This window comes from Vigna angularis, chromosome 7 (genome assembly GCF_016808095.1).
Source record: "Vigna angularis cultivar LongXiaoDou No.4 chromosome 7, ASM1680809v1, whole genome shotgun sequence".
NCBI classification, from domain to species: domain Eukaryota; kingdom Viridiplantae; phylum Streptophyta; class Magnoliopsida; order Fabales; family Fabaceae; genus Vigna; species Vigna angularis.
The window spans coordinates 30,464,344-30,469,471 of NC_068976.1; positions in this window are offsets into that span (position 1 = coordinate 30,464,344).

Consider the following 5,128-nt stretch of genomic DNA (forward strand, 5'->3'; position numbering starts at 1 on the left):
TCAGCAGTCTTGTTACACTAGATTTAGAAAGAACACAAAAATTTATAAAATTGATTATCTTTTTTTTATAAATATATGAGTTTATTTTTTTAATAATTATTTTCCTTTTAAAGGCCAGTTTCAAATTAATATATATATATAACAATTAATAAGAAAATTAGCTGTTTTTACATATTTTCTTTTATCCGTTTACCTTTAAAATTGTGATAAATATGTTTTCTTATTATAAATTATACAAAAATTAATAATGGTTATTAATAATAACTTAATTATCTTTATAAGTAATAATGAAAATTAAATGCGGACATGATTTTCTTCTTGTAATCAACTTGATTTTTCGGCATGATTAGTTATGATTTAAAACAAAATTGAGAAGTTGTTTCATTCAATTATAAATTCATTTGAATAATTATGCTATAAATTTTGAGATGATATGATGAAGCTTTAGTGGTAAAAAACTCACTTCCTTCTTTCCTTTTTCAAAAGGAGAAAATGAAGACCCAAAATATAACAATAAGATTAGTTTACTTGACTTTTCATGTAATTTTTGGTTTTGTTACATCGACCACATCTTGTTTTGTGATATATTTCAAATATGACGTATCTTTAGTTGGGTGTAAAAATATAAACAAACTTCTCTTACATGCATTTATAAGTATATTCACATAAATATCATATATTTTTAAGAAACCATTGATTAAGTGATATATTTTTATTTATAAGTATATTCACATAAATATCATAGGATTTGATTGATGTGACTGATTAAAAGAATTTGTTTAATTGATAAAAATTGAAGATTATCAAAATACCTCTAATAATTAAATTAATATAAAATAATAATTGTTAATGTTATATTTAATTGTAAAAATATTTATAAAGAGTAAAAAATTAATATTAATTATTAAAATTAATTTTAATATTGTATAAAAATTGAATTTTATTAAAATGAATTTATTTTTAATTGTTATATTTTTGTAATATTATTTACCCTAGCATCAAATAAACATAAGATTAAAAAAACAGAAAAAACTATCAATATAATTCCGAAAAGAAATATTAAAGCAACAAACTTTAGGATTCATTTTGGGTATTCTTCTACTCTTAATTTACTGAATAAAAAACTCAAACAGACAAAAAGACACAATAAGAACTACTAAATAAAAATCAAGAAAGAAAGTAATGATGGAAAAAAGAGCTTGGTGGAGTGGAGAGGGTGAAAGCAACGTCCCCTGTGAAGAATGAAAAAGAAAATTGAATGAGTGAGGTGTAACCGAATACATGGAGGTGTAACCGAATACATCCTTCACTTCTCAAGGAATTCCTTTTGTACGTTTTATTTTTCGGTTGGTATTTTACTAAGCAGTGAGGACATAATTTTACAAAGCAGCGAGGACATACATGAGATTTTACTTCAAATCATCCTATTATGCAGAGATCATAAAAATTCATATATCTCGCAAATCATCTTAATTCCATCATTCTAAATCATGCCAAACCAACACAGTTTTCATTGCAAATCATTCCTCGCATTTTCACTTCAACAGTGACATCCACCCAAACGAACACAACCTAATTCTCACCAACTTTATTTCCAAATCCATTCTCAATTAACCACAAATCCACTCAAAAAAACAACTAAAAAATTACCCTCAAATTCACTCAAATCCATTCAAATCATCTCCCACAAATACACTCAAAAAAACATACCCTTAAACAAATACAAACTAAATTTCTTTACATAAATAAACAATACACTAGGCAAGTAAAATACATGGAGTTATCGGGTTATTACATGTATATGATGAGACATTGTTCCAATAACTCCCACCAGAATCCTCGTTTCTCTCGCCATTGTTATTGCAGAACTGTCATCTTCGACCCATCTCCTATCAACTCGATCATCATGCTTCGCTTTGAAGGGCTCAGGCTTTGACATTTTTCTATGATGATGGCACTGGTACCGATCTTCGACCACTCCCCCCGACCACTACGCATAGGTGTTTAAAGTTGTTGTAGAGCCTTGCTAATAAACACGTTACACGTGGTAACGGAGTCACACCACGCGATGGTGTGAGAGAGGTAACAATTCCAAACTTACCTTTTCAAAATTCAACTTTACAATTCTGAAATTACCTTTTTGGAATGTATTTTTTAGTACATTTGGCAATGTGCATTTAGGAAGGTAACTATATATCTGAAAGCACGCATAATCTGGAATGTATATAAAAAGAGTGATTCTCCCTACACCTCTGCACCTCCCTTTTTTTCTATATTTCCTACTGTAATCCTATCATAAAATATTTTGGTTTAAAAAAAAATTGATTGAATAATAAAAATCAAAGAACAAATCTTCCTCGAGTGATTCTTCCTACACCTCACTCAGTTCATCCTGCACCCCCAAATTTATCTCTTTGCCCTTCATTTAATAAAAAGTCAAAACGTAATTAATGAATTTAATTTTTTTAACCCCCAACCATTTTCCTAATTCCCAACCACAAAAATATTTGTTGGTTATAAACCCTGAGGTGCCCTATTCTTCGTTATGCACTGTAGCAAGTTATTTTTCTTCACTTCACTTCACTTGTTTACTGTGTATTGAATTGGATTGAGTTGTGGTTAAAATTCTCGGGGTAGTGGTAGTGCTGTTGGAAGATTTGGAGATATACTGTGTGACGGCAAAAGGAAGAATACACTGTGAGGTCCGGCGAAGAAAACAGGTACGCAACCGCACTTCGAGGTGCGGAAAGACGCAGCCGCACTTCGAAGTGCGTTTTTTATTTTGAGGCCGCACTTTGAAGTGCGGTTAGTGATATGTGTTTTTTTTATTTGCAGCTTATTTTGTTTAATTTTTATTTGTTTATTTGATGCATTTTTTTTATTTAATGATTTTTTTGTGTTTAATTTTTTTTTCTTTATTTTATTTCATGCATGTTTTTTTATTTAATGATTTTGTAGTTAAATTCCTGCCATGCTTTTTTTTACATGTTTTTTTATCTTTTTTTTTATGTTTTTTTAATATGTTATTATTTTTTATTTAAATTTATTGTTTTATGTTATGATTATTTATTTTAAATTTTTTTTCATGGATTATGCTTAGTCATTAGGGAGTGTATTATTACTCAAAGAATGAATTGGAAATACCTCTTTAATAATATTTAGGTTATATGAATTTTTTATTAGGGAGTGTTTTTGAATTTTAATATTTATTGTAGGTCATATTTTAATATTTGTAATTTAATAAATCTTTAAATTTTAATATTTGAATAAGAAAACATTTGAAAAAAAGATAAACAATTGAAAAAAAAATCATAAGCAATATATATGCCAATGTAGATCAAAAGATTTCAACCACACATTCAATTCAAACGAAAAAACTAGTGTCAAAGCCTATTATTATCTATACTGGAGATCACATATATCATTAAGAGAGATATTTAATTAAAAAACTAAGTTTCAAAACGCATTTGAAAAACGCAGTTTCTCCTTGCCGCCGCAGATCCAACTACGGTTTGTGCTTTCCGCAGTTCGAACTGCGTTTATCCTTGCCGCATATCGAAATGCGTTTCTGATCCGTTTCCGCACTTCCAATTGCGGACGTGCACCTCCAGCGAGCTCCGAACACAACCCACGAACCGAACCAAGCACATATTACAGCAAACAAATATAGTAGATGCAAGCTACTAACCTGGACGCTAGCTTAGATCTGTGAGGAAAACAAAGGAGGAAGGCGAGCAGCGTGGGATGGCAGAGACAAGATACACGGAGAGAAAAAGAGGGAGGAAGGAGGGGGTGTAGGTGTAGGGTTTCACTGTGAGATGCGGCAGGGAAGAAGAGGAGTAAAGTTTTACTAAACTTTTTAAATATCCACAATATTTTTCTCTCTCCTCGTTGACTGTGACAAGGGCACACTTAGAATTAAAATTTTTTTTGGAGGTGCAGGACGAGGGTGGTGAGGTGCAGGGAGAATGACTCATCTTCCTCCTCTCTCAGATATCATATTTGAAAACCTACACCCCTTTCTCCTCCTTTCCTCCTCTTTGTCGCACTTCATATCTAAACACCTATTTCTTTCTCCTGCTCCCCTCCTCCCTCATTTTTCACTATTTCATTTTAAGGTATTTTTCTCCTGTAATGCTTGATCTTGATTTCTGGTTTGGTCTGGGAACGAGTCCCTTAACTGCATTTGGATTTGCGATTAAGGGTCGATTGCGGATGACAGTGGTGTCGCAGTTGGAGATGCGACTGTTGGGAACCGCACTTGGAGCTGCGATTGGTTGGTGTTTGCCGCACTTGGGAGCTACGATTAAGGGCCGCCGTAGTTGGAAGTCTGGATGAGGGTAGTGCGGCTGTTGGGAACCGCACTTCGAGTTGCGGTTTAGTATACTAACCTAATAAAGTTGGTGCAGAAAGCCACACTGGAAAAAATGATCTATCCGCTTTTCATATTATGCCAACAATGTAGTTGTTATTGATATGACTTCTTCTATGGCTAATCTGTGCAAGAATTTGTGATATGCAACCAATCTTTCCCTAAAACCCTATATAAAGAAGAGCCTGATGAAGAGGTAGGAATATGAAGGCAACAAAGTGATGAATTTTCTCATGATTAAAAGCAGAGTATTTTTCAAATAAAAAATTTACCTAGAAACGGTGAGTGAGTTCTGAAATCAGAGGATAATGCTCTAGATCATAGAAGTTCTGCAAAACCTCTGAAGATACTAAACCAATATCAATTCCTTTTGAACATCCTAAAATCAAAATGAAAATATAACCCGTGTTCACAATGGCAACCAATATTTGCATACTCTATTTAATGTTAAATCACATAAAAGTAAACAGATGCATAGTTAATTTTTTATTTATTTTAATTTTTTATATATTATTTAGGTTTAATCATTTAGAACATTCCTATTTCTGTAGGGTTTTCTCAATTAGGTCCTCATATTATAAAATCTCTCAATTAGGTCCCTGATTGTAAAAAATTGGATCAATTGAGGACTTGCCGTTAATTTGGGTGGATGGCGTTAAAAATTAATGTGCATGGCAGGGTGACATTAGCAGGTTTTAGTGACATGGCAGATTATGGTAAACTGAGTTGGATTTGTTTTATTTAAAAATTGAGGGC